The 22261-nt window shown below is 52.7% G+C and overlaps 2 long non-coding RNA genes across 7 annotated transcripts in view; one reads left to right on the top strand and one right to left on the bottom strand.

Annotated features, from left to right (window-relative positions):
* The window catches only part of LOC103348286 (uncharacterized), a 110296-nt gene that overhangs the window by 66659 nt on the left and 21376 nt on the right, over positions 1 to 22261 (bottom strand). For 3 of the 6 annotated variants that reach the window (XR_011380080.1, XR_011380081.1, XR_011380082.1), the window contains exons 2-3: positions 13520 to 13867; positions 12999 to 13037 (exon numbers count right to left, since the gene is read on the bottom strand). This is a non-coding gene — a long non-coding RNA (uncharacterized lncRNA). Of the gene's footprint in view, positions 1 to 12998; positions 13038 to 13519; positions 13868 to 14717; positions 15760 to 18005; positions 18319 to 22261 lie in introns of all 6 variants that reach the window. The other 3 variants (XR_011380084.1, XR_011380083.1, XR_001793345.3) reach the window with 3 other exon arrangements.
* On the top strand, positions 9485 to 12157 carry LOC100341513 (uncharacterized). The gene is made up of 5 exons (XR_011380078.1): positions 9485 to 9806; positions 10009 to 10107; positions 10873 to 10983; positions 11557 to 11625; positions 12078 to 12157. It is a non-coding gene; the product is annotated as an uncharacterized lncRNA (long non-coding RNA).

The raw sequence follows: 22261 nt of genomic DNA, 5'->3' as shown, positions 1-22261 counted from the left end.
CCTGTCTGGACCCCAGTTTGGCTGAAACACCCTTTGAAAGCTAAGCTCCTCCAAGGCCCCGTTGGTCCTTTCCCACACTGGCTGCTCTCCAGCTGCTCGCTGATGTCTGTGCCCTTCTTACCTGTCCTGTCGCACTGCTGCAAACTTCCCTTGGCAGATGCCTCGTGTCACTGTCACCCCTGCTCTGTTGGGGTTTCCAGCCCCACAGCACCACTCTGCCTGGCCTCAAGGACTTCCCTTTGAAATCTCAGTGGAAGCTGCCATGACCCCATAATGATTATTATTTCAGCGTGTCTGCAAAGCTAGCACTACATGGACAGTGCCCAGCTCTGCCCACCGGCAGGAGGCCTCCCTGGACATGGCAAGCCACAGTCTGGAGCTGGTCCAGAGGGAGCGAGCCCACAGGCCTGGTGCTCCTTCGTGAAAGAACCGTGGCCTGGAAGATCTTGGAAACAAGTGTGCACTTCTGCGCCTCTGCTGTGCCTGTGAGCTGGATGGCAGCCTCCCAGATCTCCAGGATGCCTCCAGGGTCATTCTCCCATTGTCTTGCTCATTAACACATGGCTGCCTTCTGTCTGAACTAATCTCTTTAGCTAGCAGTTTTTCAACCTCACTTCCCTGTCCCAGTCTTTTTCTGTATTCCTTCTCTGGCCATGCTGCAAATTTTCCAACTCTTCCCACTCCTTTTTGCTCCCAATTCTCAATAGAAAACTCAGTAAGAGCAGCCATGACACCCACATTGCAGCCTGAACACCTGGATGTCTTGAAACTTCCTCCACCTAACAACCCAGCCTATCTTTTTGTAAGTGCAACTTCCCACGAAATGCCTTGCTACAATGCAGGAAGAGTGGTCTTCAGTCCAACTCTGAGAAAGATCTTCCTTTCCATCTGAAACCTCAAAGGCACGGCCCGTAGCTGTCCACCTCGTCGCAGGAAGCAACCTTTGAGGCCAGCATCGCAGGCTGTAGGAGTTCACCAGAGCAGTCAGATAGTGAGCAGAGCTAGATTCACTGAACACGCTGCAAGGGAGCAGGGAGAGGAAGGGCAGCTAGAAGCTGACTACTGCTGAAACGTGGCCTACAATGTAAGGGGCATACTTGTATGCCAGTGTCTTCTCCATTAGGGTGAGATGTTCCCATGATCCAACAGGTTTTCCCAAGTAGGTGATCTGCATTTCTGGGTGAAGCTGGAAAGCCTGCATTATCCTCAGCTTTGGGACTCTCCCAGTACCCTGGGGCAAGCCTCCACATCCCCCACCCCCAGCCACACACAGATCAACAGTGACAAACATTTGGCATTTGGGGTGAAGATCTCATCTCCCTGTAACTGCTTTATGCTGGTTAGGGGTGTGGCCATGGCTTTGCCCAAGAGAGTCAGTCTACCAGGGTTTCAGGGTGCCCTGGGGTCTTAGACACAGGGATCCATCAGGTGGTGGAGCCTCGGGTAATGGGGGGGGAAGGGTGCCCCCTCCCAAAACATCTGCCACATTATCCAGGGGAACCCAGGTAGCATTAACCTGGGGAATTTGATGTTAAAGGACTTGGGTGACCACTTGGAAGTGGATTTTCTGTATCGTGGACGAGATTATAGGAATTAGTTTGTTCAAAAGAAGAGGCCCAAGTGTTAGGAAGAGAAGGAGGAATATTAGAGGGATCACTAGAGGCAAGAGAAAATGGAACCCAAATTCTGTACCCAGGGAGTTGAGAACCAAGCTTATGGTCTGATTTCCTTCTAAACTCAGAAAACTTAATCTCACACAACATTCAACTTCCACAAACTGTCTGCAAGATTCTTATATTCTCCCGGTTATTTGTCCTATCCTTTCCTTTCCAGCCTAGAGTAGTCCAGTAATTCTACCTAAGACAGAAATTTCACATACAATACCTTCCTTACCCAAAAATTCCTCTCCTTAATCTTCCTTACCAGGAATACATTCTCACATTTATACCTTCCTTTGTAATTCTCTCCCTCCTATCTACTGGTTCCTTTCATTTACATTTTGAAATCTGGACAATGTGTTTTAAATATAGAATCAGAACTGTAGATGGCAAAAGACTTAGAGAAGCCATGGTTCACATTATAAAATCCAGCTATTGACAGGGAGCTACGGGCACTGCATACAGCATTTTAGAATGCACCTGAAAGGTTTTACAAAACTCTGCCCCTTTCTGGCTCTGGGTCTGTGATGAGAAGGGCAGCCTCAAGGATCTTGGAAAGGCCCCTGGAGACATTCTGGCAAGGATAGGAAAGGCGTGAGTAAAGATATCTTCTCCTAGGAGAGGTGAAGCAGTCAGCTTTGGGCTGGCCATCTATGCCCACAAGGAGGACCAGAAAAAGTTGTGAGGGCAGAGTATATGTCCCCATGTCCATTAAGAACTCTATTTGGGTCTGGCGCCATGGCTCACTTGGTTAATCTTCCACCTGCGGTGCCGGCATCCCATATGTGCGCCTGGTTCTAGCCCCAGTTGCTCCTCTTCCAGTCCAGCTCTCTGCTGTGGCCCTGGAGGGCAGTGGAGGATGGCTCAAATGCTTGGGCCCCTGCATCCGCGTGGGAGACCAGGAAGAAGCACCTGGCTCCTGGCTTCAGATCGGCACATCACCAGCCATGGTGGCCATTTGGGGGGTGAACCAATGGAAGGAAGATCTTTCTCTGTCCGTCTCTCTCACTAACTCTATCTGCCAAATAAATAAAATAAAATAAAATAAAATTTTTTAAAAAAAAAAGAACTCTATTTGGTTACCTTCCCCACCCAAGGTGACCCAAGGCCCAGCTACGGAGATGGAAAATATGGAAGCTATCATAGTCTCTGGATCCCATCAGTCAAGAAGAAAGGAGTCCCTCTTCTGTTTGATTGGGTTCCCCATAGTCAACAGTCAAAGAACAGTCCTAGTGTCCCTGCTGCTTGTAAATCAGCAGGAGAAGACTTGAAGGATGCTATAAACCTAGCCCACCATAGAAGTCAAGCTCTAAAGGAATAGGGAGAGAGTGAGTGTAGCCTAGAGCTGCACTTGAGGGAGATCAGCACCATCACACCCCCTGTAGGGGGAGGGGGGCTGAGGAGATAGGAGAAGGAGCTAGGGTTCCTCTGGCTCTTTTTCATCCCAAGAGGCAGCCTCAGCCAAAGAGAAAAACGCCCCAGGCTTAGCCAAACACACCCCACAGCTGTCGGGGAAGCAGAGACCGAGCCTTCTGGATAACTCTCTGTCCATGCCAGGGTCTTGAATTCTGATGCATAGAACAGCAAGGTCTCTAGGGCACCCAAAGGCATACACTCAGGGACAGACACGGCCACATTTCTAAGGGGAGGGTGCACCTCTGCCCGCTGGCTACATGTACTGGCTTACCAACCTCCCCAAGAGAGGAGTAGCTTCCCTTAGCAAAGTGATTCCCTCCAGGGGTTCCCACAGCCCCTAGGACTGGGGTGGCTGTCTTATACAAGAAGCAGCTCTTCTGCTGATGTGACCGCTTCAGCTCTGGGTTAGGATCCCCCCTGGATGAAGACCAAGATGAAGCAGATGAAAAGTCTCCTGCCATCGGATCAGCGCGGTGCGCTGGCCGCAGCGTGCCAGCCAGGGCGGCCATTGGAGGGTGAACCAACGGCAAAAAGGAAGACCTTTCTCTCTGTCTCTCTCTCACTGTCCACTCTGCCTGTCAAAAAAAAAATTTTTTTTTAAAGAAAAAAAGATTGACAGCATCATAAAAATTTTACGAAATGTAACTGAAGATTTCAAGTCACATGGAGAGGTGTGTGTGTCCCCAGGTAAAGTGTGGGCCCTGGAATAAGTGTACCCACCAGCATCCATCTCCACAGGCAAGAGTCACAGCCCCCACCTGCCACTGATGCTTCCAAATGTCTCCTGTTTCTCATCCAGATCCAAACTGACATCACCACCTGATACTACACTGGTTCTCCCTGGGGTCAGTTCCACACCTCGTGGGCCTCTCCACAGGGCCTTCAGCTGGGCGAGCGAGCTGAGAAGATCCAGAGGGAGCTCATGTGTAAGACAAGAGCCTTCCATGACCTGCCCTCAGCAGGGAGCCTCCCATCACTCTGCGTCCGCTGTTTGCTGGAACCCAATCTCCCCATTCAATCCACGCCCACACACAGCGGATCCCACAAGTCCAGGATACCAAGAAGGGGGCCTCTCTGGGAGCCACCCCAGCAGTCACCCCAGCAGACAAGGCCCAGCAGGGAGGGGACACGGGGACAAATGCCTTGCCCAAGTCTCTTCCCCTCCTCTCATCTCCCTCCTATGTCTCTTGTTGGCCAAACTCAACCAGAAGCCAAAGGCCAAAGGAGCCCAGGGACGCAGCCCACAGAGGTCCTTCCTCTAGACCAGGTGAGGGTGAGCAGAGACCGGAGCTGAGGCAGGGAGGAGCGGGAGGCACCTGACACAAGACGCAGGGTGGGGAGCTGGCAGTCACCATACAAGTCGGCTACATGGCACGGGACAACCCCTCACCCCAACATGGAGTCTGTCTCTGGGCTTTCATGTACCAGTATGGACCCAGTTCTCTCCCAGGCACTAAGATCTGGGGTAACACCTGCTATACAGTCATGAAAATATTCCATAGAACAAATGTCTCAACAATCTATACATGCATTGAACCATCATATTGTCCACCCACAAATACATCCCAGGGTACTTCAAAAGGCTCATGGGGGGGGGGGGGGACAGAATTAAAACTATGAATTGTTTTGACACAAAAAGTTTTTTAAATCCATGCATAGTGTTTTCATAATGCGTTATTTCCCATATGTGAAATACAATTTTGTGGTCAGCGCTGTGGCACAGCAGGTTGAAGCCCCAGTCTGAGGTGCCGGCATCCCATATGGGTGCCAGTTCAAGTCCTGGCTGCTCCACCTCCAATCCAGCTCTCTGCTGTGGCCTGGGAAAGCAGTAGAAGATGCCCCAAGTCCTTGGGCCCCTGTACCTACGTGGGAGACCAGGAAGAAGCTGCTGGCTCCTGGCTTCAGATTGGCACAGCTCCAGCCATTGCAGCCATCTGGGGAGTGAACCATCGGATTGAAGTGAAGTAACACCTTGACAGTAGGGACTCCATTTTGGAAAACCTGAGACTCCATTCTTGGAAGGTACCCCCCCCCACCATGAGACTCTGCTCTGAAACTATGATCTAAAACAGTTGAACAACAGCAGTCCACTACATCACACTTGGCAGAGCACAGAAATCCCCTAGCATGATCACTCAAGCTTGGAAGTGGATAGGCTGCACCTGGATTAACGATAAAAATGTAATTTGTCTAAGTCCTACATATGATTAAAACAAATACCTGGATTAATGTCAAGATTATAATTGAAATTGTTAAGACTGTAACTGGTATTGCCAAGATTATAATTGATATTAGTTTCACATAGGTTTTAGGTCAGCTTGACCCTGGTAACTATGTATTCCTCCCCAATCCTAGCAACCATGTATTCCCCTCCCTATTTTGCAGTTTTTGCCTTTATAAACCCTGTTACTTTGGGCTTCGGGGTCAAGAGATCTTTAGGGCATGAGCCCACTCTCCACCACCAACAATAAAGGACCATAAAATTTTATCAATGTGTGGTACTCCTTTGTTTGCACTTGCTCAGGTACAACAGAAGACCTCTGTCTCTCTCTCTCTCTCTCTCTCTCTCTGCCTCTGCTTCTCTGTAACTCTGCCTTTCAAATAAATAAATAAATCTTAAAAAAAGAAATATAATTAGGCAGTCAAAAAATGCTTTGCCTAAAATAAGTTCATGTTCTTAATTCCATTTTCCATGAATTTTTTTGAAGTACTCCCATACAATTATTGTGTTTAACTGAAAATAAAATAAAACTTTTTCCACATCATCGCCTCATAGGTAAACACTTTCGCCTTTAACTCCTGGGGCTAGGTGTGGTATTAGGAGAGGAAAAGGCCAAGTGAGGATATTTGGAATCACCCCCGCCCCGTGACAGTTCTAGTGTGGATGTCAATGTTGTGCTTTCCTCTTAGAAAAGCCTTGTGCAAATAGCATCCTTTGCTGCTGTTGACTTTCTTAATGTGCTCATAGAAGCTCCTAGAGAACAGCTTCTCCTTCTACAGTGCACATGCACACACACACACATGCACACACGTGCATGCAAGGCAGTGGCTGCAGAGTCCTCTCTACAACTGACCCAATGCACCTCTCTTCTGTACCCGCTAACCACTATGTGGCAGATAAATAAACCCCCAGCATCAAATCCTTCAGCTCAACCTTAATCCTAACGGAGCCCCTGAGTTCAAGGGCAAGGCTCTGCCATTTCCACCTCTCTGCCCCCTTGAAGGCAGGATTCCAACCAGCGTTGGAGAGCTCAGACGTAGACCCGCTCTTCACTGCTCCCTCCATGTTCAGGACGGCTCTGGATTGCTATGCACATACTTCAGACCAAGAACTGATGCGAGTGGTTGATCGGTCCCCCAAACCACTCAGTCTACCCCAAACGGAAACAGCAAAGTTCGCCCCGTGTCTCCAGAGTTGCCAGTGCCTGTCCCCTCCATCACCCTAATACTTCCTCGCTGTGTAGTTCTGAAATCCAGAAAACTCTGAAAGCTAAAAGCCCTTGCACAAATCATTTGGTGGAAAAAAATCTGAGCTCATGAGGTAACAAAACTTGACTCAAAGAGACATCTGCTATTTATAGTCTTAGCTCACTTTGCACACTCACAGAAACAGCAATGCATTCGACAACGGGGCGACCCCGTGACATGCTCCCCACTACCTTCTAAAATTAGAAAAAATGCAGCATCCCGAAACACCTGTGACGCCTGCAGCCCCAGAAGGGGGTTATCAGCCTGAATCTTCATAATTTTTTTTCCTTTGCTAATCCAAGCCCTCGTCACAATGGAGGCTCCTTGAGCCCCAGGATGATGTTTTATTCACGTGTGAGTCTCGGGGCGGTGGGCAGCACAGACAGCACTCAAGAAACATCTGCTGACTGGAGACAAGTTTGTTTCACAACCACCCCGGGAAGGGGAGAATGGGGGCTGGGGGCAGGGGCCGGGGGGCCTATCCTCCAGAGGGAGAATCCAAGGTTGAGAAAGAGAAAGTGACTTCTCTGAGGACAGACACAGGTGCAGACAGACTAACCAATCAGAGGATCCCCTGGGAAGCAGCAGTGCGGGATGGCAGGGGAAGTGGGTGGCTGCCCTGGACCCCAGCCCAGCATTAGTTTTAGAACCCAGGGTATCACAGCCTCAGCTCTGCCCCCTTGCTGGCGAGCAGCTCCACCGTCTCCGTCCATCCTCCTCAGGGTCCTCCCTCCCTCCCTTTCTCAGGCCAGCTCCCAAGCCGTTGAAGGGGATCTGGCAACCCTTCAGGCTGGGCGAGGCGGCCAACAGGACTTCTGCAGCCCTAGGAGGGAGGAGGGGGAGTCGTGGAGGGATTCATGAAGAGTTCAGCAGGGGTGGACGCTGGGTAAGATGCTCACATCCCGTGTCAGAGTGCCTGGGTTTAGCTCCCAACTCCAGCTTCCTGCTAATGCAGACAGGGGAGGCAGCAGTCGTGACTCACACACACAGCCGGATGCCTGTCACCCATGCTGGAGACCTGGATGGAGTCCTAGCTCCTGGCTTTGACCTTGGCCCAGCCTGGCCATGGTGGGAGTTTAGGGATGGGCCAGTAGATGGGAACACGTATACACACACACTCTCTCTCTCTCTCTCTCTCTCTCTCTCTCTGCCTGTCAAATAATTTTTTTAATTCAGTTCGGTGTCAGCCAGGGCTGAGCAGAAAGCTCTCTCTGGGCAAAGCCCAGACACTTACACTGAAGCAAGGCTCAGAACAGGAACACACTGTCCCACTGCAACCCTGCAAACTTTCACTTCTGTTGTTTCATCTACTCCTCAAAGAGCCCGGGGCAGGGGGGCGCAGTGCTGTGGCACAGTGGGTTAAAGCTCTAGACTTTAGCGCCAGCATCCCATATGGGCACAGGTTCAAGTCCTGGCTGCTCCACTTCCGATCCAGCTCCCCAAGAAAGCAGCGGAGCATGGCCCAAGTGCTTGTGAGCTCAGGGACCCAAGCTCCTGGCTTCTGGCTTCAGATCGGCACAGTTCCATCCCTGGTCATTGCGGCCATTTGGGGAGTGAACCAGCGGGTGGAAGACCTCTCTCTCTCTCTCCCTCTGCCTCTACCTCTCTCTGTAACTCTTTCAAATAAATAAATATATCTTTAAAAAAAAAAAAAAAAAGAGGCCTTGGAAAATCCAAGGCAGACTTATGCCCAAAATGCCCCATGGATGAGACCTGGGAGGGGCCTACGTGGGGCTGGGGAGCCCCTCCTAGGGGTTAGGTATCTTCAAAAAGCTGAAAGTTCCAGCAATGGCACCTGTGCCTTCAACCCTGTCCCCTCAAGAGGAGAAGGCAGCCAGGGACTCAGTCTTCAAACATTCTGGCCAGGGCCTCCCAGGAAAAGAGAGAAAAGGAGGTGGCATCCCACCTCCTGAGCCAGGAGACTCCCTCAGTCTGGGGAAACGCTCACACCCCACCTGAGCGCCATGTGGACCATGGCAGGAGGTGGGCCCCAGCCTCAACAGTCCGCAACATACCCAGCCTAGACTCTCCCTCACTTGGGACATGCTCCAGTCCCTGAGAGCCCAGAGGGCAGGTGGAGCGAGGCATGATGGAGTGAGGAAGCAGATGGCTGGAAGCTAGAGAGGCTCCTACCGATGACCTGCCTGTGAGGACACAAGCCATCAACCTGTCCCCTGAGCCCGTGTTGATTTAGCAGGTGCCAGTTCTGAGGAAGACGGGGGAAAGGGTGAGGAAGTCACACCCCTCCAAGCTCCACTCCTATTGGCCAGCGACACCCTTAAAAGGGCTCAACAACTCCAGCACCCATAGTCCCAGGAACCTCTGCGGATTCTGTGGCTGTGTCACCCTCATCCCGCAGCATGAAACTCATCGCTCTCCTCTTCCTGACTGCCCTGGCCGGGGCCCTGGTCTGTGCCCGTGAGTATGGCCCTCCCCCTGCACCCCACCAGAGTCCTCGCGCTCCTGCCTTCAGCTCTCTCCTTCTCCCCCGGTTCCGTCCTGGCTTTCCTGTCTCTGCAAGTCACTCTGGATCCCAGTTCTCCACGCATGGCCTCTTGGGCAGGGAACCAGGAGCCCCCCTGGCCCCAGGCTGCTCGAGGGGCTCAGCGCTCCAGCACCCTTTCTCCACCCCCCTGCTCCAGCCACTCTGCTTTCCTGAGGCACCCCTGGGCCACAGCACACACTGGGCAAGGTGCCCCCTGCACAAGCGTCCAAGGCAAGAGGCGGGGTAACTTACCAGGCAGCCCTCCTCCGCTAGCCCAGCGGCGCGCCCCCGCCTATGGACAGAGCCCTATTCTCAGGGCGCACTAGCCTGACCTGGCCCAGGAGGGCCCTGCAGCCCCTTGAACTTTTTAACCTCCCTTCTTGCTCCAGTCCTTCCCCCAACCAACTCTGAAGGACACCTGGCCGCTCATTATTTTTCCATCTGTTAAATCTCAGTGTAGCCAACATCTTTTTTATGCATGTGCTCAGGTCCCATTCGCCCCTACCCTACCCAGCTGGGCTTTTTCCTCCCCGCCCATCGCGCCAGTAATTACTTCCGGGGTAGAGGACATGAGCGTTCGCCATGCCCTGGGCCTCCACCCAGGAGCAGAGTGCACACCACGCTCTACTCGTGGGGTTGGAAGAATAGAGGGAAGCAGGGCAGGGCACCACCAGGAACTCACTCCAGCGGGTCGCAGGCCCCCACACTGTCCTCCCCCACCGCAAACCTTGGCCAGACCCAGACAGGAACCTCAGGGAACCCTGGAAAGCCAGAGGCAGGTCAGGAGGAGCGCGGTGTCCCTGGCAGGGTCCAGCCTGCGGGATGAGCGAAACACGGGCAGGAAGGCGCCGCCGAGGGCCTCTTCAGCCTCCAAGCTCCACCGCGGGCCCTGGGAGCTGGTGGGGAGGAGAGGAAGGGCGGGCAGGTGGGCTGGTAGCCATTCTGGCTCTCATCAGCCTTCTGTTTCGTCATCCACTGCAGAAGACACCCCGGTAGAAGAAACCCCTACTGAGACCCCTACTGAGACCCCTGCTGAGACCCCTGCCGAGACCCCTGCTGAAACCCCTGCTCCAGCGGAGGGTGAGTCCGCCCCACCCTTCCAGGACAGGGTTTGACAGAGTGGAGGCAGGAGAAGCAGCGGGGGAGGGGATGCTGGGTGGCAATGGGGGCGCACAGGGAATGCGCCACCAAACAAGGGAGCGTGGGGCCCAGCGTTGTGGAGGGTGCTGCAGGTCGACCTGCTGCAGGGTCACCAGCATCCCACAGCAGAGCGCCGGTTCGAGTCTCGGCTGCTCCACCTTCTATCTGGCTCCTTGGTGGCGCGCCTGGGAAGGCAGCAGAAGATGGCCTGAGTTCTTGGGGCCCTGCCACCCGCGCACCTCCCCTAGGTCCCTGCTGCTTCATCCGGAGACACCTCATCTGGCCTCAGACCTCACTTCCCAGCTCCATTTTCCATGAGCCGCCTTCATGTCCCCCCATGCACCTGTCCCGCACCTGCCTCACCCCCAGCTCTTGCAGACTCCCTCCCTGCCCCCAGGGAAGCGCCTTGAGAACATCCTCCCGGCCCCCCCTCCCACACACGGAGCGCACCTTCCAGGCTCAGCCTTCCGTTGAAGCGCCCCCTGATTCTCAGCACAGCCTGGCCCAGCTCCTTCCTAACCCTGCCCGTGGCGCTCCACGAGCGACAGGACGTGGAAGTCTCCACCGTGTCCCTTCCACATCCTGGCACCCAAAGTATATTAGGAAGCCTACAGCTCTGCACTCGGGCCAAAGGAGAAGAAAAAACACTTTGCTAAAAAACAATAAATATGTGTGTGTGTTCAAATTCTGAATGGACAACCACAGCCACCCAGGAGACGCCTGCACCTGCCCAGGAGACACCGGCACCGACCCAGGCCACTTCGGCAGCGACCCAGGCGACAAGCAGTATCACCCCAGCGAAATCTGGCTCCTTTCGTAAGTCTCTTGTCTTGACACCAGATCAACAGCGTAAGGACATCTCTGGCCGCTGGCCCATGTGACAGCTCCACCCATAGAGACGAGTCCAGGAGAAGCAAACATTCCTGGCCACCTGAACACAGAAGTGCAGGGCTGTCTGTGGGTTGTGGTGCAGCAGATTAAGCCAACACCAGCATCCCATATGAGTGCCTGTTCAAGTCTTGGAAGGCCTGGCCCAGCCCCAACCATAGCGACCATTTGGAGAGTGAACCAACAAATGGGACATCTCTCATCTATCTCTCTGTCTCTCCCTCCCTCTGTCTGTTACTCTGCTTTTCAAATAAGTAAATAAAATCTTACGCACACACATGCACACATGCACAGGGTTTCTACAATTGCAGGTCTTAGTGCCTACACCATGCATGGTTTGTCACCTGGCCCACGCCCCTTCCCCTTAGTGACTGTAAGTCCCTCAGCAAAAAACGTCCCCACTTTAGGAATCTGAATAAGGATGGGGTCTTGGGGGAGGTCTCTTCAAGTGCTGTGGCTTTTCTTCTGATGATGATTGTTTTGCCCCCCCCCCCCAATTAGTGGATGGCTTAAAAAATAAGTTCAAGATTCTGCTCGGGTGAGTTGAAGGCAAGAAGAAACCAACTGCGGGTGAGTGCATCCTGTGGCAGGCCTTGGTGGGAAAGGGGTGGGAGGTGGGGAAACACTCGCCTCGGCCCCACCCCACGCGGGAGACACAGCCCCTGCCTGCTGAAGGGGCTTCGCTCTCTTTGTGCTTCCAAACGAGTTCAACTTCTCATCCAGATTCCGACTGCCATTGCTGTCTACTACTAGACCGGTTCTTTCTGGAGTCTAACCCCCAAATAGCCCTCTGTGGAACCTGTTTCCTTGCCCCCTCCCCGCATCGTCTCCTTCCAAGGTGGGGGAAGAGGGTGGGTCCTTTAGCCCACAGTGACTCGAAGCTCCATTGCTCTGCTCTGCCTCCCGTGAAAGCCCATTGGGAGCTCCGTGAGTGTGGACAGCACAAGACGGAGTTGGAGGACAGAGGGTAGAGCAGGTGCCTGTGGCTCTGCAGCCACATCCTCATCTTGGCTTTCCTCTAGGTGGAATTTCCTTACGGGAAAAACAGCCGTCACTGGACTCCAAGCCTCATGGCCCTAAACTATTAAACTGAGAGCATCCATCTCCGTGTGTGTGTGCCTGTGTCCTGTGGGGTGGGCCCTGAGTGCACGTGGGAAGACAAGGCCTGCCTGGGGTGCCAGGAGGCACAGAGCGTGCTGGCCCAGGCCCTTGGCCAGTCACATCCTGCCCAGAGCCCAGAATGCCTTAGCCCTGCTACACATACCCAGCCTCATGCACTAGTCCCTCTGGTGGGAACAGCACCCTAGCTCTGGTTCTGCCTCCTGATGCTTCACACCTGACTCTCAGTGGCCTTTGGGCATTTCCCAAATGAAATCAACCACCAAACGTTAAATCTGTTCTATTGTCAGAAAAACACATTAAAAAAAAAAAAGAAAGAAACGCAGCCCATATAGTGAATATATAAGCAGTAAAAAATTGTCAAAATAAAGGATAGCATTAGGGATATAAAATTAGCACCAGGCCAGTGCCGCCGCGGCTCACTAGGCTAATCCTCCGCCTTGCGGCGCCGGCACACCAGGTTCTAGTCCCGGTCGGGGCACCGGATTCTGTCCAGGTTGCCCCTCTTCCAGGCCAGCTCTCTGCTGTGGCCAGGGAGTGCAGTGGAGGATGGCCCAAGTACTTGGGCCCTGCACCCCATGGGAGACCAGTACCTGGCTCCTGCCATCGGATCAGCGTGGTGCGCCGGCCACAGCGCACCAGCCATGGCGGCCATTGGAGGGTGAACCAACGGCAAAAGGAAGACCTTTCTCTCTGTCTCTCTCTCACTGTCCACTCTGCCTGTCAAAAAAAAAAAAAAAAAAAAAAAAGTAAACCGTTCTAGAGGAATACGGAGTTGGCAAGTGTCCCTTAGCGGGAGCGGGGAAGTGCAGGTTCAGACTTACCTTTAACGTAGTTCACAAAAGGGACGGGGCTCTCTTCCTCTAAATGGAAAAGAAGAAGAGTGGGAGGTGAAGAGAAGGCCAGCTTACAGGAGGAAGAAAGGGGAATCTGAAGTCTGACTAGGACTCTCACAATTAAGAGAAAGCAAAATTACACATAACAGATGCCCCCCCCGCCCTCCCCCCGCAAGAACCACATAAGATATATATGGTAAAATTTCTGAAAATAATGCTAATGACATTCTTCAACAGAATCTTGCTGCCACGAGAAACTGGCTGGTTTCCTTGGAGTACACCAACTGACGGGAAGGTTTGAATTCAAGGGCTCCACTGATTAGGAAAATCTCCAAAGTTGAGTCAACTATCTTATGAGTTGTTAGAGACAAAAAAAAAAAAAAAAAAAAAAAGAGCCAGACTAATGGGGCTGACTACAAAAGCTCTGTGTTTCTCAAAGACAAATCTGCTAGGGGAGAATTCTATGTGATGCTCCTCTGAGGTTTAAACCAGGAAACATCTTTACTTACGAGCAGACACCAGCATGGTAGACAGAGCAAGAAGGGCCAGGAGAACCAGGAGTTTCATAGTGGGGAGCGCAGGGACGGAGGAACTATGGCAAAGGAAAGCAGAGCTCCAGCGCCCACAAGGAGGTGAGGCACCCTCTTGCAGGAGGAATTTCAGCTGCTACCCAGGCAGAGCGCACCAATCAAAAGGTGCCAGGTTGCAATCGGGCTTGGAGATGCCAGATCCACAGGTGACAAGGCAAACAGTGAGGAGTCACAGCTTCAGTCAAGCTTGGAGATGCCAGAATCCACACTAGAACCCGGTGTGCCGGCGCCAAAGGCGGAGGATTAGCCTATTGAGCCGTATATGTCCTGAAAGCAAGAGAGTCCTAGATTGGATCATAAAGCAAAAACCATAAAGAATGGATTCAAAGATACATAAAGTGTGTGTGTGGTTTTCCTTGCCTGCCTACACTGCAGCCTTCCTGAGTAACTCAGTGAAAACACCAGTGGTAGGACCTGGCGCTGTGGCGTAGCACATAAAACATTGCCTGCAGTGCCGGCATACCATATGGGCTCTGGTTCGAGTCCTGGCTGCTCCACTGCCAATCTAGCTCTCTGCTGTGGCCTGAGAAAGCAATGAAGGATGGCCCAAGTCCTTGGGCCCCTGCACCCATGTGGGAGACCTGGAAGAAACTCCTGGCTCCTGGCTTCAGATTGGCACAGCTCTGATACTACGGCCATCTGGGGGGTGAACCCACGGATGGAGGACCTCTCTCTTTCTCTCTGCCTCTGCCTCTCTGTAACTCTGCCTTTCAAATAAAGAAATATTTTTAAAAAATGATTTTAAAAAAAGCGAAAGAAAAAGAAAACTCCAGAAGGTAGGACAGAGCAAGGAAGGCTTGCAAGAAAGCTGGAGAGGGTGTGGGACTGGAGAAGGGAAGGCCATCTGCTGGGGGGCGGGGGGATGTGTACCCTAGTATGAGGCGTCAGAGCTAAGCAGGGTGGAGAGATGGAGATTGTACAGGCCAAAGGGATCTGACATTGTGCAGGGTGACTGAGCCTGAACCCCATCTGTGGTGTTCCACTGGAATTGGAGGTAATCGTGGGAACTCCTAATAGTTTTCGATGCATTTAACTAGATGCAGAGATAACGTATAGATGTAAACGTGTGTTATGGTTTATTTGCAGGAATGCAAATGTATACATATATAATACATACACTTCTTAGCTTGACCACTGAGAGGCCTGGAAGCAGTGCATCCAAGTCCAAGGAGCACACGTGGAGCCTGTATCTTCACTTCCAAACAGTATTAAGAGAGCAGCAATCCTTGGAGCAATGGCTGATCCCAGGGCCAGGGCAGAGCAAGTGCAGGGTGAATCTGGAATGCTTTGTAGAGTCAAAAATTTTAAAAGCTTCTGATGAAGGATAGAGATGTTTCAAAAGAATACAGAAGCTTACAAGAAGGCTAGACTAATCCCAATACGTTCAGATGGTCCCAGACTAATCAAATTCAATGGAAAAGAAATTGTAAAAGATGATAATATAAAGAAAAATAAAGAGTATGATAATTCATGGAATAAATAGGAACGGTGAGTCCGTTCTGATACACATCATTTATGTATATAAATGAATGAGTAAATAAACGGGGATGTGAGAAGAGTTTTCCTTAAGGCAGAATGCCAGGTTATGCAAGTAGAAGCAGAAAATTACTCTCTGGCAATCATCACAGCAATCGTTAATGTAGCCAAGGCACGTCAATGAGTGCCTCTAACAGGTGAAGTTCAATGAGGAAGAGGACATTACACAGCCTCAAAGGACCTGCCCACAAAACACGTGTTTATTACAAAGCAGAGAAAGAGTCCCTTCTGGGTGGAGAAAGCTGGCAGACGTGACGTTGATCGGTGATCGCAGTGTCACAGTGACGGGAAAACGTGCAGCTGTCTTCCGCCTGATGGCTGCAATGTGGAGAGCACAGTAGTGCAGGACCTGAGGAGCCGCAGACAAACCCTCAGCAGGGGACACTCGACACAGTGAGCTCACCGCACTCTTCCAAAGTGGCCGCATCTGGGGCCGGCGTTCGGCCTCTAGGTGAAGATGGCCCCTGGCCGAGGGCCTGGGTTTGAGTGTCAGCTCCACTGTTAATTCCAGCTTCCTGCTAATGTGCACCCTGGGAGGCAGCCGTGATGGCACCAGTACTTGGGTCCCTGCCACCATGTGGGAGACCTGGTTGAGTCCTGGATTCCAGCTTCAGCAGGAAGCTCTGGCCATTACAGAGATTTGGGAATAAAACAGTAGATAGGAGTTCAGTCTCTCTCTCTCTCTCTCTCTCTGGCTCTTAAGTACATTTTTTAATTTTATAAAAAAGACCCCTTGGGACCCTTGCAGAACTGTACCTCCACCTTGCTGCAGTGGATCAGGCCAGGGCCTGCGCGGGCCCACAGGGCCTCCGCACATTCACAGGGCCTCCGCACACTCACAGGGCCTCCGCGTGCTCAGAGACTTGGGTGCAGGTGTCCTGTCTGAAAGCTAATTGTTTTTTTATGAACTGGCTTTTTCAGGTTTGCAAGGCTCACTCAGGTTATAGCAAGTGACAGAGGGAAAGCAGGGAGATCAGAAACCGTGTCAGCAGGCCACTGGACAAGGGCAGGTTCAAATACAGCAGGCAGAGCCTCCAGCTGCTCCGGGAGTCACCCACGCCCCAGGTCTCTCTCTGCTTCCTCCTCTCCTCCTCTACTGGGCTTACTTCTCCCAGTTTCTCTCTCTCTCTCTCTGTCTCTCTCCCTCTGTCTCTCTGTCTCTCTGTCTCTCTCTCTCTCTCTCTCTCTCTCTCTCTGAGCAGGTGAAGAACCTAAGCCTGGATCAAGGTGCAGCTATTTTAGACTAGGCCTCCATCTTAGAACTCGGGCCTGACCAGGTCCTGAACCCTAAGCCAAAAGCTCCTGAAAGAAAAAAAATAAACTCCCTTTGCAATAAACTCCCCTAACAATAGGCAGTCACCTTCCTCCTCCACCTGTGTCTCTGAGCACACAGGGAGAGTGCATGTGGAAAAGCTCACTGCGGCTCAGGGTAGCCTGAGCCAGGTCTGGAGCCTTGGGGGTGGGATTTGGCCATTACGCACAGAACACACAGCTCAAGATGATTTCAGATAGATTGGAGACATACTTGTGTCTTGTGCAGGATTAGAGACATCTTCACGCTAGAAATATCTCCACCGTTTACCTGAAATCCACACCAGACTGGCCGACTTCCCTTTCTCTGGCAACCTCACCTGTGAGAGCAGGAAGCAGGTGTGTTGTGCTCGGCACTGGAGCTCCCACGCCCACTGGTAGACGAGTGTGGCAAGCATTCAGTACACTTGTTGAAGTATTTATTTGTTGAAGGGGAAGGCTTCGCAGAGATCAAACACACACACCGTAGATATTTCTTTGGTCAAACATCCCCAGGGGCCAGCTTTCAATGGGCAAATTAAGTCATTGAACAAAACTAGTCTGGAGTACTTAGCAAGTGTTGAGGTCTATGCTAAATGAATTAAGTACACTGAGGTTCCTGTTCTCAAAACGGTAATCGACCAGTGAGAGCAATAGATTTCAAGACGGATAGCTACACTCCACGGTGAGAAGCTGCAGAGATAAACAACGTACTGTAGAACCAAAGGTGACGTGGTGAACCAGGGGAGGTGAGGGGGTGAGCTCTCTCCGGGGAGGAGGTGACACCGGGGCTGGAGCAGCAGATGGAGAGGGCAGAGCACTGGTGACCCAGGATCAGCGTGAACTGGAGCAGAAGCTCCTCAACCCGTGATGGGCTTACATCCTGACAAATCCATCGCAAATGAAGGTATCATTAAGTCAAAGTATACTGAAGAGGGAGCAAGCCTGTAGCCCAGCAGTTAAGACACCCATGGCCCACATCACATTCGATTCCCAGCTGCCGCTGCTGATCCTAGCTTCCTGCCCACGTGGACCCTGAGAGGCAGTGATGCTGGCTCATGTGACTGGGTGGCTGCCACCCATGTGGGAGACCTGGCTTGGGCTCCTGATTCCCGGCTCCAGCCCAGCCCTGGTGGATAGGAGTGTTCTGTCTCTCTCTCTCTCTCCCTCTCTCCCTCTCTCCCTCTCTCCCTCTCTCCCTCTCTCCCTCTCTCCCTCTCTCCCTCTCTCCCTCTCTCCCTCTCTCCCTCTCTCCCTCTCTCCCTGTGTGTGTGTGTGCTCCCCCAAATAAATTCGAACAGACTGGATATGCATAACCCCTAAACATGCGAGGTTGGGGACACAGCACACTACGGCGTGCCGGCTGTTGACCCTGGTGATCTCCGTTTTCACTGCGGCTCGCTGCTGCTGCCCTGCGTCCCGAGAGAGCATTGTACCACGAATCGTTAGCCCCGAAAAAAGCCAAAATTCAAAGCTCAAAAAAAAACCCCAAGCCAAAATTAGCATCATCTGGAGACCATCTGTATAACACGTTCGTGAGTAGGGAGTGCTGCGTGGAGTTAAAAAATGAGGTGGAGGCCGGCGCCGCGGCTCACTAGGCTAATCCTCCGCCTAGCGGCGCCGGCACACCGGGTTCTAGTCCCGGTCGGGGCGCCGGATTCTATCCCGGTTGCCCCTCTTCCAGGCCAGCTCTCTGCTGTGGCCAGGGAGTGCAGTGGAGGATGGCCCAGGTGCTTGGGCCCTGCACCTCATGGGAGACCAGGAAAAGCACCTGGCTCCTGGCTCCTGCCATCGGATCAGCGCGGTACGCCGGCCGCGGCGGCCATTGGAGGGTGAACCAACGGCAAAAGAAGACCTTTCTCTCTGTCTCTCTCTCTCACTGTCCACTCTGCCTGTCAAAAAAAAAAAAAATGAGGTGGGGCAGGTAAGAGGACCAGGTTACTAAGGTTTTGGAACGAAGAAATGGGGTAAACCTCGGGAGATCCCTCTAGCATTAGCACAGAGGGCAGGCTGCAGTGTAGACAGACTACAGGACAGAAGAGCTGTGAAACACTAAGACGGCATCATCAGGAGGAGAGGGGACCTCCGCCTGTTGATGGTTAGGTATATTAGAAAAAGCCTCCAAGGGGCCAGCACTATGGCATAGCGGGTAAAGCCACTGCCTAAAATGCCAGTGTCCCCTATGGGCACCGGTTCGAGTCCTGGCTGCTCCACTTCCAATCCAGCTCCCTGCAAATGCACCTGAGGAAGCAGCAGAAGACGGACCAAGTGCTTGGGCCCCTGCACCCACATGGGAGACCCAGAGGAAGCTCCTGGCTCCTGGCTTCTGCCTGGCTCAGCGCTGGCTGTTGCAGCCATTTGGGAAGTGAACTGACGGATGGAAGACACCTCTCCCTCTCCCTCTCCCTCTCCCTCTCCCTCTCCCTCTCCCTCTCCCTCTCCCTCTCCCTCTCATCTGTACCTCTACCTTTCAAATAAATAAGTAAATCTTAAGAAAGAAAACGAACAGAAGCCTGCACACCTGAAACCCTGCCCCCAGGGACCAGCTGTGAACATCGCATCTGTCCCCGTTCCTCCCCCGGCTGCGAGAGGGGAGGTCTCTGGAGAGAGAGGGAAATCGGTGAGGAAGCACAAGTGGGAGGCAGCCCAGACAAACTTCCTTCACCTCACCACCTCACCCTGCAAAAGAGCTGTGCACCTGCCAGACCCCAGGGCTCTCCCCTTGCTCCCTCCCTGGGCAGTGGAGGGAGCACCTCATGTTGACAGGCACAGCGTAGCCTCCTCTGTGGGCTGGAGGCAGGACCCGGCCCCCTCCAGGCCGCCCACACACACAACAAGCCCTGCTCCCCACTGAGGACACCAGGCTCAGCCTCGGGACACAGCGGCCCTCTCCTTCCTGGAGCTGATGCAAAACAGAGTTTTCCGAGAGATCATCCAGGCTTCCAGCTGGACAAGGACACAGCAGATCAACGAGTTCAGATCCCAGGTCCAAGACCAGGGCCTGAGCCTTGGGCCCTCCCCCTGCCCTGCTCTCTAGAGGGCTCCCAGAACATGCATCCCACTGCTCCCTCTTGAGCTCCTTCTAAAGCCCTGGGCCCTGGCGATGGAGTTAGACTGACCTAGGTCCAACCCTACCTGGCTATGTGACCTCGCACATGTCCTCTCATCTCTATGAACATCAGTTTCTTTGCGTGGTAAAGAGCATGTACCTCCCACCCATAGCTCGTGAGCAGAGCCCAGCATACAGTCAGAATCTCATACCTGCCTCTCTCCTTGGTTCCTGAACCAGTGGTGAGTTTTACATGCACCCTAGAAGACAGCTTGACCCTGATTCATCACCTCACTAGTATTTCCCATGCGCCAGCCACTTGCAAGGTGCAAGAAAAATATACAATCCAACCACCATGGAAGCAGAGATGTGGGAGACGGATACAATCAAATGATCACACAAATAAAAGTGAGACAACAGTAGTCATGAGTGACTTGCAGGAGGGACCACTCGCCTGGGAAGTTGTTCCAAGGACTTGCAGGGATGGAGCCTGGGGCTGGCACACCTTGGCACAAGTCCAGCCTGGGGAAAGCTGGGGGCCCTACATTCCTGGTAACTGGTTTCTCAGAAGCTCCGGTTCCCAAAAGCAAATGCTTTCAGAATGGGAAACTCCCCGGTCCAATCCTGAGCCAGCTTCCCCAGAGCCCACGCATACCCCCAGAATAAATACAGCCCCTGCCAGCCGCCTCCTCCGCACCTCCACGCAGCCTCCCCGGGAAGAGCGGGCCTGCAGCAGCTCCACCATGAAACTCCTCGCCATCCTGCTGCTGGCCAGCCTGGCCTCCACCTCCCTTGCTGTCCTGCAAGGTGAGTGCCCTCAGCTCTCGGACAGGCCCTCCTCACTGGGGGGTGGGGGTGGGGGGGGTGGGAATCAACGGGCTCCAGCGATGACTCAGGTGTGCAGGCAGGAGCGAGGGCTTATGGCCCCCAGGAATCCTGCAACCTAGACAGCTTGGGGCTGTGGCCAAACTGGACCCAAATCAGGGCAGAACATGGCTCCTCCAAGATTCAAATTAGACTCCAGTCTCGGCGATGCCAGAGCACCCTAGACTTCCCTTCTCTACTCCTCCCTACCCTCTCTGAACAAGAGAACGCACACCCTCATTCACCTGTGCCACACACATGGGATACACTAAGCAGCTAGGGGAGGACCTGTCATCCATGGAACCACCTCCTGGGCGAAAAAAAAAACAAACATACGCTGTAAATGGCAAGCAACGGAGTAGAGGAAGGCAGAGCGCAGCCTGGAGACCTCTGGTCACGTTAACCTCTTCTTTCTCAGTGCCAGAAGACAAACTCGCGCCTGAGCACCCAAACGCCCGTGAGTGTCCCGCTGACATCCCTGTTAGAGGAAGTGGGTAGCGGGGCAAGGTTGTCCAGTAAAGCATGAACTCTCCCCCGGGGGACACAGTGCTGCAGACAGAGCCCCTCCTGGCTTGAGCCTTCCTGATGCACTCACTGGCCAAGGTCTCCAGGCCAGGAATCAGTGGAGCTGCACCACAGGTGCAGTCCTTGACAGAGTAGGTAGAGGAGACCCCTGATGGCCTGGTGAGGACTCAGATGGGTGAATAGGAAGACAGGGTGGTCCCAGTGGAAATTTGGGGTGCAGACTGCTTGCCTTCCTGCCAGGCTTATCTTTGAGCAAGGTCAAAAGCACATGCCTGCCCACTCCTTGAAAGCCTCCAAATTTACATGAGAATAGCAAGGGGGTAGTGGCTGTACCCTCCTGACTCACAGTTTACAGTGAACACAAGTGACCTAGCTCACCCTTCCCCAAGCCAGATAGGATAAAGCATCGTCAGTAGGTCTTTTGAGGGGTTTTGTCCCTGCCTTGTGACTGAATGTCAATCTGATTGCCAAGTTTTGTTTTTCCAAAATTGTGCTTAAAAACCTAACTACCACCTGGCCCTGCAGGTCTTTTCCTGTCTTGGAAGCCCCCTCTCCATGCCCCTCTGGCTGGGGGCCTTTGACTCTAGTAAGTCTTGCTTTTTAAATCTCTCTGCTTGTCCGCTTGGAAATTCATCTTCCATGTGAGACAAAGAACCGAGGTCTTTTCCCTGGAACACTCCCACCAAGAAAAAAAAGGTTTCACAAGGATGTCAGGGGGGCTCATCTGCCCCAGGTCCCCACCCCACAGTCCAAAAACCATGATCACTGCAGGATTCCTTTTTGTCGATTTGTTCTGGACGTGGTTTAACCTCAAGCTAGCTTCCCCCAGTTTACCTGCAGAAGCCAGAGAAGGCAGAGGCAAGCAATTCCCAGTGTTCAGAGGAAAAGAAGCAGTAGTAAGGAACTCCTCCAAAGCCCTGGATAATGGGACAAGCATTTGCAAAGCTAATCTCTTTTCATTGGGAAGGCGAATTTGCCAGGAGAAATGGAATTCCCCGTCAATGGTAGTCCAAGTCAAGGACAAGACTTTCAGGGGCTCCTAGATGTGTATCTTTTTATTATTATCATTCATTATTTAAAAGGCAGACACAGAGAGAGAGAGAGAGAGAGAGAGAGAGAGAGAGAGGTCTTCCACCCACTGGTTCACTCCACAAACAGCTAAAATGACCAGAGCTGGGCCGATCCAAAGCCAGGAGCTTCTTCCAGGTCTCCCACATGGGTGCAGGGGCCCAAGCACTTGGGCCATCTTCTACTGCTTTCCCAGGCCACATCAGAGCACCCAAATGGGATGTGGGCACTGCAGGCGGTGGCTTTACCCGCTATGCCACAGAGCCAGCCCCAGATTTGGGTTATGATGTGTGCTTAATCCTATATGCTCAACCAAAAACAACCGAGTA

This window comes from Oryctolagus cuniculus, chromosome 11 (genome assembly GCF_964237555.1).
Source record: "Oryctolagus cuniculus chromosome 11, mOryCun1.1, whole genome shotgun sequence".
Lineage (NCBI taxonomy): Eukaryota > Metazoa > Chordata > Mammalia > Lagomorpha > Leporidae > Oryctolagus > Oryctolagus cuniculus.
This window is presented reverse-complemented; position numbering and strand designations above follow the sequence as displayed.